The sequence below is a fragment of the Moschus berezovskii genome, chromosome 20 (assembly GCF_049115385.1).
Source record: "Moschus berezovskii isolate FMDL1 chromosome 20, NW_MosBer_1.0, whole genome shotgun sequence".
Taxonomy (NCBI): domain Eukaryota; kingdom Metazoa; phylum Chordata; class Mammalia; order Artiodactyla; family Moschidae; genus Moschus; species Moschus berezovskii.
In genome coordinates, this window is record NC_142479.1 from 67,927,482 (window position 1) to 67,941,000 (window position 13,519).

The following is a 13,519-nucleotide window of genomic DNA, read 5'->3' on the forward strand; positions in this document are numbered from 1 at the left end:
GTGACAGGCACTCGTCCCTAAATGCTTTACCGGCGGTAACTAATTTATTCCTCGTTACAGCCCTAAGAAGATGCTTTCATTACTGTCCCCACCTTACAGATGAGGAATCTGGGTACAGAGAGGCTCAGTGACTTACCAAGTTTTACCCCAGCAAGTGGATGAATTGAAATTGGAACTTGGGCATTCTGGCTCCAGAGTCCAGAGTCTGGGCCACCACCTGGACTGTGTGTATAAGGAGGAGAGTGTGTGTGAGAGAGAGTGTGTGTGAGTGTGTGTGTGTGAGTGTGTGTGAGTGTGTGTGTGTGAGTGTGTGTGTGAGTGTGTGTGTGTGAGTGTGTGTGAGAGTGTGTGTATGAGTGTGTGTGAGAGAGTGTGTGTGAGTGTGTGTGAGTGTGAGTGTGTTTGAGTGTGTGTGTGTGAGTGTGTGTGTGTGAATGTGTGTGTATGTGTGTGTATGAGTGTGTGTTTGAGTGTGTGTGAATGTGTGTGTATGTGTGTGAGTGTGTGTGAATGTGTGTGTGTGTGAGTGTGTGTGTGAGACTGTGTGTGTGCACACGTACACAGTTACTCACACAGGGATAGTCAGTGAGTATCTATAGATACTCCACTTCCCTGGTGGTCTGGTAGCTAAGATTCTGAGCTCCCAATGCAGGGGATCTGGGTTTGGTCCCCGGTCAGTGAATGAAATCTCACATGCCACAACTAGAAGTTCACACGCCACAGTTAAATGTCGAGGATCTGCATGCCATAGCTAAGACCCAGCACAGCCAAACACATAAAAAGAAGTATAGATGCCGGACTTACTGACTTTACTCTAGGGTCCCGACCCCTCTCTCTCTGGAATTCTGACTCCTGACTCAGCTTTTCATCTCCATGTTTACCAAATTAGTCCAATCCCTGGCCTGGAGTCCCTCTTGTTCTCTGCCCCTGAGTCCATCCTCCTCCCAGCAGCCAGAGGGATCTCTTTAAAGCACAGGCCTGATCACTCTCTGCTTATAGCCTCCTGGTGGCTTCTTCCACGGAACCACAGGGGCCAGGGGAGCCATGGATCCCTGTCTGCCCCAGGACCCTCTTTCTGGCTACTCTTCCCCTGACCTGCCCTGCTCTGTCCACACTGGCCTTTCTCCTGTCCATCTAACTTTTAATTGCCTCAGTCAGCCTTTAAAATAGGCACCTACCAGATATATTGCTGGATATAAAGTTTTTTTTATCCCAGGTTCCAGTCATTTGGATGGATCAGTTCAGTTCTGTTCAGTCGCTCAGTCGTGTCTGACTCTTTGCAACCCCATGAATCACAGCATGCCAGGCCTCCCTGTCCATCACCAACTCCCGGAGTTCACTCAAACTCACGTCCATCGAGTCGGTGATGCCATCCAGCCATCCCATTCTCTGTCGTCCCCTTCTCCTCCCACCCCCAATCCCTCCTAGCATCAGACTCTTTTCCAGTGAGTCAACTCGTCGCATGAGGTGGCCAAAGTATTGGAGTTTCAGCTGAAAAGGGACCTTTCATTGTCCTTAGAGATGGAGTTGACTAGGCCCTGATATTTGTAAACTTTGTCCAGTCCATTCTATAGCTCGCCAGGCAGAGCGGACTTCCGAGTGGTCGTCCTCATAGGAGGCACTTAGGTTCTTCCGGTGCTGGGTCATGACTGCAGGCATCTGTCTTGAATCCAGCCCAATTTGTTCAAGCCTGAAAGCGCTGGGCCAATGGTCAGGGTGGGGGAAGGGAGGCAAGAGGGCTGAAGGAAACTGTTTCTTATGTTTAGAGATTACCATCTTGGTGTTGTCTCAGCCGTATCCGGCTTCTCCACAGAGACTTTCCTAAGGCAGACTTTGGGTTCTGGACTAGCACCTCTGTTGCAAGGGAGAGAAAATTCAGATAAGGTTCATTTGGTCTGAGTGAGGGAGGCATTTCCCATTTCCCAGGAAAGCACACTCTGTGAGGACAAATTCCAAGATGTTTAACCACTCAGTTCCGCTTGAGTGCCCAGTTATTTATAGCCTGACAAAGGTGCCGGAGTTTCCCTCCTTTGGTTTTTGAATCATTAATATTTAAAGATTCCACTTTATAAAACATTGGAGGGTTTGGATAGTCTCCTTTTGAGAATATGTGTGTATTTCTGGCTTTCAGAAGACAGAGCACACCCACATTTTTTAAAAAAACTGAAGTATAGTTGATTTACAATGTTATGTTAATTTCTGTTGTACAAAAAGCGATTCAGTTATACATATATATTCTTTTAAAATATCCTTTCTCTATGGTTTATCACAGGACAGCAAATACAGCTCCCTGTGCCGTTCAGCAGGACGTTGTGAGTTTGCATTAACCCCAGACTCCCAGTCCATCCCTCTCCCACCTGCCCTCCTCCTTGGCAACCGCAAGCCTGTTCTCTATGGACTGAGCCCTTCTGAGAGTCAGTTGAAAGTCATATATGATTAATATATACACATTGGATTGGGACTTGCCCGGAGGTCTGACTCTGTGCTTCCAACACAGGTTTGATCCCTGGTTGGGGAATTAAGAGCTCACATGCTGTATAGCGTGGTCAGAAAGTTAAAATATATGTATGTATAAATGTTAGACTGAAGTAGGGCTGAAGGCTACCTTTGTTGGATATGTTGAAAACAGAGTTCATAGCCACTGGATCTTGGAAGGGCCAGGCAGCTAAACTCAGTTGATGTCATGCATCAGTGATTTTTTATTTAATTTTATTTTTTAAAGAAAGGCAAGACTTGTGAAGAAGCATGCTATGTTTTAAAGTCTTTATTGACTTCGTTACGATATTGCTTCTGTTTTCTATCTTTTGGTTTTTTGGCCATGGACCATGTGGGATCATAGCTTCCTGACCAGGGATGGAACCCCCACCCCCTGCCTTGGAAGGGGAAGTATTAAACACTGGGCCACCAGGGTGGTCCCTCACATTATAAGAATTTTTTAGACCAGGAGGGACTGGTATAGTGGTCAGGCTTTTATCTTACCAAGTAGGTATATTCTTACCCAATGTAATTGGAATTTTTTTTTTTACGTTCATCTCCCTGCCCTCTTTATTTATTAATTTATTTTTAAAATTTATTTATTTTATGGAATTGTTAATGGTCTGTTTACTGGAAAAGTTGGTTCTATCAAGGAAACACACAAAAGATACATTCTTTCTCTAAATGCTTTCTTTGGCTCAGAATATCTAAATGTGTCATTGTTGGCTATTAACAGTATCAAGATGTAGATCTAAGCCTTTTCTCTGCTGATGAATCTGCTGAAAAAAAATAAAAGGGATTAATCGCCTTTTCTGCACAAACTACACACATTGGTCCTGCAGTTTCTAGTTCCAGTTTCCCTGACATGGCGCAAGACATTCTAGATATTGATGAAGCAATCTGATTGCAAAATCCTTTTTCATTTTCATTTTTATGCTTTCATTATGAATATTTTACAGTCTTCTCCCTCATTTCTAATTTGCTGTTAAAAAATGATATGCTTTAATTGAGTCTTTCTAAAACGCTCGATTTATTTATTTATAAAAAAAATTTTTTTTGGTCACACCACACAGCCTCCAGGCTTAACCACTGGATTGCCAGGGAAGTCCCCTCAATTTTGTAGAAATAACATTTTTTGTTTACACTCCCTGCCATTCGTCAATATTATTTCTGTTTATACTCTTAATTGGTTTGTTCATGGATGAATGCATCAAATTGCATAATTATAATTCACAGGTAGGACCAGCCTAAAGAGGTTTGTGCCTGGATGCAGTTGACTCTTGTTAAACACACATCTCAATGGGTGATGCATGAAGAGCAGAAGCAAGGGGACCTTCAAGAGAATCTACCCGTTGCCACAGGTACAAAGACAGGATTTTCACCAAGAGATTGAAAGGCCTTGGTTGCTGTAATAAGTTGGTTAAGAAAGGGATTGGTTTGGAACTTCCCTAGTGGTCCAGTGGTTAAGACTTTGCACTTCCACTACAGGGTTCAGTCCCTGGGAGGGGAACTAATATCCACATGCCCTAGGGCATGGCCAAAAAAACAACAAGAATTAGTTAAGACAGTTTCTGCTAAACCATCTGTGATGATCATAGTTTCATAAAAGAAAGGACATGTGAGCGCCCCAAATCAGAACAGTAGGCGGTGCTTCCTACAAAGGACAGTTGGTGACTTGGGCCACCATGGATTTATGCTGTGTCTGTATGTAATCTCCTGAGAACTGACTCATGCTTTGTCACGGGCTGGTGCTCACATGCAGACGAAGCATTGTCAGCTGCTGGCTTTGCCCACGCTGTTCTCTGGACACGGATTCTCCTCTCGAGGTCCAGCTGGCGTGGTCTATGCGTGTGTGCTCAGTCGCTCAGTTGTGTCTGACTCTCTGAGACCCCATGGACTGTTGTCCACGAGGCTCCTCTGTCCATGGGGTTCTCCAGGCAAGAGCACTGCAGCGGGTCACCACGCCCTTCTCCAGGGGATCTTCCCGACCCAGGGCTCGAACTCACATCTCTTACGTCTCCGGCACTGGCAGGCGGACTCCTTACCACTAGCGCTACCAGGGAAGCCCAGCATCTCCCTAAAACCTTGTAGTAACTTATTCATCTGAATGCTAAGGTTGTCACTCATGAGGGCCTGGTGACCTTACATCAGGAGCAAAAAGAGCTGCTTCAGTCCCTCAGATTCCCCCGCCCAGCATAAGCCCTTCCCCGAATAATCCACTGGGATAACAAACTCACATGGCCCCATCCTGAGTGGGTGCAGTTCCAGTACCAACGAAAGGTGACTGGCTCACTGGTTTTACTAGGGCCTTGCCCTAGGACGGGTTTGGAGTTAGGGAGCGGGTAAGACTGTTCCTGGGGCTTCTCTGATGGCTCAGACTGTAAAGAATCTGCCTGCAATGCAGGAGATCTGGATTTGATCTTCGGGTCAGGAAGATCCCCTGGAGAAGGCAATGGCTAACCACTCCAATATTCTTGCCTGGAGAATCCCATGGACAGAGGAGCCTGGCGGGCTACGGTCTATGGGGTCACAAAGAGTCAGATACGACTGAAACGGCTAACACTTTCACTTTCAAGACTGTTCCTAAGGATCAGAAATAGAGAAGAGACATTCTAAACTCTTGTGTGATAGAAAAGCTGCTCTTAGCAGAAAGGAGGGATGTCTTATCTTGTGTTCAAGAATAAAAACTCCACCCTGGGGACTTTCTGAAACCTCCCACATCCTCCCCATCACTCTTTCCATCTTCAGTCACAAACCCAGATACCCCCAGCCCCACTGTTTATTACCTTATTGTTATCATTATTTTTGGCCATGACACAGAGCATGTGGGATCTTATGTCCCCGGCCAGAGATCACACCTGTGCCCCCTGCGATGGGAGCTTGGAATCTTAACCACTGGACTGCCAGGGAAATCCTTACCTCCATCAATTGTTTCATTTCAAGTTTTATTGGGCAGAGGATAAAGATGGTTGGATGGCATCACCGACTCAATGGACATGAATTTGAGCAGACTCCGGGAGATAGTGGAAGACAGAGAAGCCTGGCATGCAGCAGTCCTTGGCTTTGCAAAATTGGACACAACTTAGTGACTGAACAACAAGTTTTAATGACATATTTGGTGCAGACTATATGTCTACATAATTCATGTATTTGTTTTAAAGGATAGGGAAGCAAACACTTCCTATTCACCATCCTAGTGAAGAAATCGAGTGTTACCACTGAAATCACCCAGCTCGTTGTCTTTCGCTTCTTCCAAGGCAGACTGTGCTTACCTACAGTGGCTGTAAGCTTCTATCACAGCCCCTGACCCACTCTCCTTGCCTTCATGTTAGTTACCAAAGCTGTCGGAAGAGCTGTTCTTCATGCAGCATTCTGTCCTAAACTAACAAATCTACGCACAACCCTTCCTATCTTAATAAGACTTTTCTCCCTCAATAAAGCTACAAGCCAGTGCCTGACCGTGCCTTTATGCTCTTTAAGGATCTGGTGATGCTGGGAGGGCAGCCTCAAGTTTCCTTCCAGCATCCCCACGCAGAATGCTGCCCTCTGTCAGAGACGGTGAGGGCTTCTGTGACAAGGAAGCAGCAGGTCACAACCCCAGGTCTCAGCTGCGCTGCCCAGTGCCAGCCCCCTGGTCATTGGAAGGAGTTGCAGAATTCAGACGATGTACTCATTTCAAAAGTTCACATTGCCTTTGCAAGATTTGTAATAAGCCACAAAAGCAGAAGGACTGAATGCTGGAGACCCTTGTCCTCCCACTGAAACACCCTGATGCCTGTTGCTTGGCAAATGAAAGTAGGACAGTAGAGAGATAACCCACCTAAAAATAGCTGAGATGTGAGAACAGAAGTGAAAGTGGAGGCAAATGAAGGAGATTCTTCCCTGGAGCCATCTTGGTGTCAGTAAATCTTGGTGTGCTTTCCTGTGCTATTATCCTGCTGCTGCTGCTGCTAAGTCACTTCAGTTGTGTCCTACTCTGTGCGACTCCATAGATGGTAGCCCACCAGGCTCCGCTGTCTCTGGGATTCTCCAGGCAAGAACACTGGAGTGGGTTGCCATTTCCTTCTCCAATGCATGAAAGTGAAAAGTGAAAGTGAAGTCGCTCAGTCGTATCCGACTCTTTGCGACCCCATGGACTACAGCCTACCAGGCTCCTCCACCCATGGAATTTTCCAGGCAAGAGTACTGGAGTGGGTTGCCATTGCCTTCTCCCATTATCCTGCAGCTGGTTATTTAAATTAAAAAAAATGTTGAAATGCAGTTGACTTACAGTGTTGTGTTAGTTTCAGGTGTGATTTAGTTATATATATATATATTCTTTTTCAGATTCTTTATCATTATAGATTATTCCGACTCTTCATGACTCCATGGACTGTAGCCCGCCAGGCTCCTCTGTCCATGGAATTCTCCAGGCAAGAATACTGGAGTGTGTTGCCATTTCCTTCTACAGGGGATCTTCCTGACCCAGGGATCGAACCCAGGTCTCCTGCATTGCAGGTAGATTCTTTACAGTCTGAGCCACCAGGGAAGCCCTTATGGATTATTACAAGATATTGAATATAGTTCCCTGTGCTATACAGTAGGACTTGTTTATCTTTCGCAGTTGTGTTGTTAAGGAGGCGAATTCCCAGGGGATAATGTTGCTCCTGGGCCCCAAAGAACAGGGACTCATTGCACCAGGCCTACTTTTCAATGGTGTCTGGGTAGCTCCGAGGTTGGGGTTCTGTCTTTTTCTTTCTTTTTGTGGCTGCACCACGTGGCATGTGGGATCTTAACTCCCCAACCAGAGATCACACCATTGCCCTCTGCGGTGGAAGCAGAGTCTTAACCACTGGACCACCAGGGAAGTCCCAGGGTTCTGTCTGTTTCCTACTTATTTGCTAGGTGGCCTTGTACAATCACAGAATGTCTCTCGGGGTCTATTCATCCCTCTGCCAGAGGATGTTTAACCAAAGGGCCACAGGCCCCCTAGCCTGTGATCTCAGAGTGACCGAAGTGACCTTCTGGTTCCCAGTGTGTGATAGCTTGGGCCCCGCTGACGTCTGTCCAGCCAACCCCAGCTCTCTCTGAGAGGTCCCCCAGGAGCTGCTGCACAGGCCCCATAGAAGGCTCCTTCAAGGCTTTTTATTTCTTTAAAAAGCTGGCCCTGGGGAGGAATACAGCTCACTTCTTGGCCACTTTGCCCAGAGCGTAAGATCACCTTTCTCCTGCTCCTCACAACTCATCTGAAGCCAGGCGTGGGGTGAGGCCCAAAGAAAGGAGGGCACAGCCAGAGAACAGCTCAGGACAGCTGCAGAGACCTAGGCTCGGACCCGGCAGGGGTCCTATTTGACAGCAGCAATGGTTACAGACTTTGTGGGTCTCAGCGCCAAATAATAATATGGGGCTCCTTGTACAAAAATTGAGACTCTCGCGATGGGGAGAGTATTAAAACAACACTAAACAAGCAGAGTATTAAGCCCATCACGGGGCCCTTCCAGGTGTGGGGCTGGTGTGATGGCCCAGGCAGGTGGCTTGCCCATGAAGCTGGCCCCATTTGGCTCACTTTTCATCTGTTTTTGTTGGGTTGCTCACAGCTTACCCCGCTGCCCCTTCCCCCTGAAAAATCCAGGCTTCTTCACACCACCTGACTGTGACCCCAAAATGAGAAGGAAGAGCTTCCCTCCATTCCAGCCTGAGCGCCACCTCCTGCATCCTCATCCCCTGCCTTCCCCTGCCCCCTGCACCCCCCATTAGCCTCCTTCCTGGGAGATTGCAAGTTGGGTCATCTTCCTCTATTGGAAAACCTACTCCCACCCCCAGGGTGAGGTCTGGCTCCACAGCCCCAGTAAACCAGTCCCTTTAGAAGGTGACATCAGTTCATTTCCTGAGTTTGGTCATTAAGAAACTGAGCTGGACTATTTAGTCTTCAGCAACAGAAAGAATGAGACACAGCTAGCCCAGTTTAGGTGGGAGAGTGATGAGTTCGGTCCATTTCTTTTTCAGTCCCTTCTCGCTAAAACACTGAAAAGGTCCTGTGATCCAACTGGGATTAACCATAGGGACATGTGTTGTTGCATGACGAGCCCGCAGCTAACGTCACCCCCATTCTCCTGGGAAACTGCTCTCTTCCACCCTCCATCCCTAGGGCATGGGTGGGACTGACTCCACCTTCATGGGTGAAATTGACTCATCTCAGCCCAATGAGCATTAGCCCTAGGACTTTTCATTTATTTATTTTTGCCTGCACTGCGTCTTCATTGCTTTTTGCACGGGCTTTCTCTAGTTGTAGCCAGCAGGGGCTGCACTTCATTGCGGTGCCCGGCGTTCTCATTGTAGTGGCTTCTCTTGTAGCCGAGCACAGGCTCCAGGTTCCCGCGCTCGCTCAGGAGTTCCTCGCGGGCTTCCGTAGTTGTGGCTCGTGGACTCTGGAGTGAGCGCTCCGCAGTTTGGCTCCAGGCTTAGTTGCTCTGCAGCATGTGAACTCCTCCTGGTCCAGGGGTTGGACCCACGCCCTGGCAGGTGGATTCCTAACCACTGAGCCACCGGAAGCCTTGGCACTTTTGAGTTTGGATGTTTTTTTGACTTGGATCTTTAGAGATGCTGACAGAGGGGTACCAGCTCTGCTTCTCTGAATCTAACCCTGCCACGCTTGGGCCATGCATCTTTGCTCTGGGCACGTCTCAGAAGAAACCCCCTCCTTTCTTGGATATTGGACTTGAAGAGATTCCTGTCTTGGGTTCCTGGAGCCGTTCTGAGCTTCACCGGTGGGCTCGTTCCTGGAGCTGTGGATATTACAGCCTTTCGGATCAGTCACTGAATCAGGACCCCAAACTTGGCACCCCGAGACTGCCATAAGCATTTGACCTGGTCCTCTGATATTCCCATCATGTGAAACGAGAGGTCCCCAACGCAGGATGTCTTCATGGGCACCAACGTCCTTGTGTCCATGTTGGGCTGAAGTCAGATGTGGCCTGAGTCTTCTGAGCCAGCCTGCTGAGCCACCCAGCCTGCCTGACTCAGCTCCTTGGGGTGGGGAACGGGTCTTGTTCCTGGGCTCTTGGGCACAAATGGCGCCCAGCAGATATTCACTGAATCGATTCTCAAGATTCTCAATCAAGCATATCCAGTTTCAAAGGGGGCATGTGGAGTGGGACAGTGGTGGGGTATAAGGAAATGACCCCAATCCCCTTTTGTCTCTTTCTTGGTCTTGCGCTTAGAACCCAGATCCCTAAGGCCCTGACACGAGCCCTGAGCAGGATGGAGGCAGAGCTGTGGGTCCACAGCTGTGAGTGTCACGGGGATGATGAAGACTCCTGAAGAGGAAGCATCCCGCACCCGCCCTTGCCACCTTCCTCTCTCCCCACAAACAGCTCAAGCCAGGGCATGCTCCAGCTCAGAGGCACGTGGTCCCTAAAGGGGTGCAGGAAACGGGGTATCTGGGGAGAATAGAATACCTGCCTGACCTAGGTCACAGTTAAACACAGCCGAGGGAGGGAGAGATCAGAGAGGAGCGGACCCGCGGGTAGAAAGGGCCGAGGGAGACGTAGATTGAGGCCATCCTTTTGGCCAGCAAATCGCATCATCCTAACATCATTCAGCCGGAGAAGGCAATGGCAAGCCACTCCAGTACTATTGCCTAGAAAATCCCATGGATGGAGGAGCCTGGTAGGCTGTAGTCCATGGAGTCGCTAAGGGTCGGACACGACTGAGTGACTTCACTTTCACTTTTTACTTTCACACATTGGAGAAGGAAATGGCAACCCACTCCAGTGTTCTTGCCTGGAGAATCCCAGGGACGGGGGAGCCTGGTGGGCTTCCGTCTATGGAGTCACACAGAGTCGGACACGACTGAAGTGACTTAGCAGCAGCAGCAGCAACATCATTCAGCATCTGAGTTCTCCAAGTCTCCCTCTCTTTTATCTTCCCTGAATTTCATGCTTAGCAAACCATCCCCTGATTATAATATGGCTTGACATCCAGGACAATGCATCAGTTTTGTGAGTTTGATTAACACAAGCCTGCCTGGAAAGATGGATCCATTGGGTTTTTTTTTTTTTGTGTGTGTGTGTGTGTGTGTATGTTTTGGCTTTCATTTTTAATGCAGTTTTTTTTTTTTGAGATGGATCCACTCTTGACTGAGTGAGCAAAACTGGGTCTCTGATCCTACAGAGCTGGGGCCAGACATGGGACCCTGTCAACACCTGAAAGTGATGAGAATCTGTGATCCCTTGGTGAAGTCCTTTGCCCTCTGCTGAATCCATCCATTTGCATTTCCAGCTTGCGGGGGTTTGAATCTAGGCTTTGCTGCTAATTAGCTGTGTGACCTTAGGCCCGTTCCTTAATGTCTCTGCTTCAGTCTGCTCATCTGCAAAATGAGATTAAAATAGGTTTGTTGTAGGGTTGAAGGCTGTTAAGAGCTTCGCACAGTGCCTGGTTCATCTGTGCTTTGTAAGGATCTGCTGTTGCTATTTGAATTTCCATAATGCCTACCTGCTGTGACCTTGAACAAGTAATTTTTTTTTTCATCTGGCTTTTGTTTCCTTATTTATCATATGGAACTAATAATACAATCTATTGGAAAAAGCATGGGGCAAAAGTAAAGTGTCAAGAATGTATTATAAGGTTTTGTGTAAAATCATAATGCTTCGCACATGATCCAGGGGTTTATTTTTATCATTTATAAGGAACAAATATTAGTTTCACGTGGCCCCTCTGGACCGTATGCTGTCAGCTGCAGACTGGCCCTTGCCATGCGTGCTTGCCGTCTACCTCTACAAAGATTAAATCAAGAGCCGCTGCAGCTGCTGACCTTTAACACCCCCTGAAGGAGTTCAGGGTGGACAGCAGGAATGAGGCACTCTGTGCTCTGCGGAAACTGGCCGGACAGGTCTTCAGATATTATCAGGAGCTGATTTTATGAGCCCAATTCTTGGGTGTCCTCATATCTAGAAAAGCACTGAAATCTTCATCGTGATGACTGTTCCTCGTGACTAGCGGAGGCCTCACGAGACTAGTAGAAACCTTCTGGAAAAATATGTGCCTGATTGCATGTGTTCCCCCCTTTGCCGACAAAGGTCCATATTGTCAAAGCTACGGTTTTTCCAGTAGTCATGTATGGATGTGAGAATTGGACCATAAAGAAGGCTGATCACTGAAGAATTGATGCTTTCGAACTGTGGTGTCAGAGAGGACAGCAAGGAGATCCTACCAGTCCATCCTAAAGGAAATCAGTCCTGAATATTCATTGGAAGGACTGACGCTGAAGCTGAAGCTGCTTTGGTCACCTGATTCGAGGAGCCGATTCACTGGAAAAGATCCTGATGCTGGGAAAGATTGAGGGCAAGAGGAGAAGGGGGCAATAGAGGATGAGATGGTTGGGTGGAATCACCAACTTAATGGGCACAAGTTTGAGTAAACTCCAGGAATTAGTGAAGAACTGGGAAGCGTGACGTGCTACAGTCCATGGGATTGCAAAGAGTCGGACACGACTGAGCGACTGAACAGTCGCTTTGCCAAAAATCACATATACACTGACCTTTCCTTCCCTGCCTCTTTGGAGCAGTTTCTCAGGGCTATCCGAGGTGCTGTCTTCTGGGCTGGAGTCCTCATTTTGCCCCCAATAAACTTAACAGTCACTTGGTGCTTTTTTTCAAGTTGACAGTGCAGATGATTTTAATACTTAGTTCCTAACCTCGTGAAACCTGAGAAGGGGACCAGAGAAGAGGGAAGAACGTGGGTAAAGAGGAGCTTTGGCACCGCTCCCCACAGAGGAAGGGGGTACCTCAGGGGCTGGAGGAGGCTCTCAGTCTCTACCAGCAGCTTCACTCCCTCCCAGAGGATAAGAGGCCTCTCTGTGTGAAGCTGGGAGGGGCTGGAAGAAGTTGGTGCCAGTTCCTGACTGTCCCCTGAGGGTATTGCTCTGATACAGGGCAGAGCTGCTTTTTTAAAAGCAGAGTTGCTGTTAGTGATGCAGTTGCAAATTCAAATGGCAGAGGGAGGAGGAGGGGAAGGGTTTGCTTTGCAAAACAAAACAAAGAACAGCTCATCACTGGTCCTGCCTGTGCCCCGTGAATGTGTGTGTGTGTTTCTGCTGTTGGTAACGGGGTAGGTAGAAGGCTAGAAAGCAAAAGGAAACATGAACGGAAGCAGAACTTGGTTCAAGACACATAAAAGCATATCTATGGCGCTTACATAAGCACCAGTTATTAAAAAGATACCTTTATGTTAACGGGTAAAAATTGTCTGCTAAAAGCAAAAATGCAAATAAGACGGGAGGGAGTAGACTTTGGCATCAAGGTCAGGGAAATCAGGATCATTTGCTTGGGGAATTGTGAGCTCTGTTTATTTCAACAGTTACATTATCTTCATGACATCACTTAGGGGCTTCCCGGGTGGCTCAGTGGGTAAAGAATCCACCTGCAATGCAGGAGATGCAGGGGACACAGTTTCGATTCGAGGGTCAGGAAGATCCCCTGGAGGAGGTCATGGCAATCCACTCCAGTATTCTTGCCTGGAGAATCCCATGGATGGAGGAGTCTGGCGGGTTACAGTCCATAGGGTTGCAAAGAGTCAGATATGACTGAAGGGACTGAGCAAGCACCACTTAGGACCTCACTAACTTCATGAGTGGCACAAGGTCTGGAAGGCCTTGACGGGTGCAGTCAGGGGTTAAGGTGTCCAGATCTGCTGTTTGCTGCTGTCTTGGAGCTCTCTCATCTGTCTCCCAGAAAGCTTCCTCTCTTGGCATATGGGAGGGTGGTCCAGGGCTGTTCCAGTTGGGGAGGTGCATTACCTGAGCTCTCTGCTAGGTAGCAAAGAAGCTGTGACCTCCATCCTTGCTTGCAATCTCCAGGGACTGTTCCTCTTGTCTGGGAGGAGGATGGGAACAAGGAGCATGCTGGGATACGCTTAGAGCCACTGCACGTGTCTGGTTCCACAACCCCCTACCCTGCTGCTCACCTCTGGCTGTTTACTTCCAGCAAAGCTGGATTTCCTGCCCTGAAGATGAAGGGAGAGGGCCCAGTCCTTTCCCAGAACAGCTCACGAGAGGATCACTAGCACA

The 13,519-nt window shown here is 48.0% G+C and overlaps 1 long non-coding RNA gene across 1 annotated transcript; it reads left to right on the forward strand.

Annotated features, from left to right (window-relative positions):
* The first annotated feature begins 436 nt into the window (after nt 1-436).
* On the forward strand, nt 437-12,357 carry LOC148774784 (uncharacterized). Its single transcript, XR_016035586.1, has 3 exons — nt 437-3,836; nt 6,802-6,972; nt 9,675-12,357. It is a non-coding gene; the product is annotated as an uncharacterized LOC148774784 (long non-coding RNA).
* Nucleotides 12,358-13,519: the final 1,162 nt, after the last annotated feature.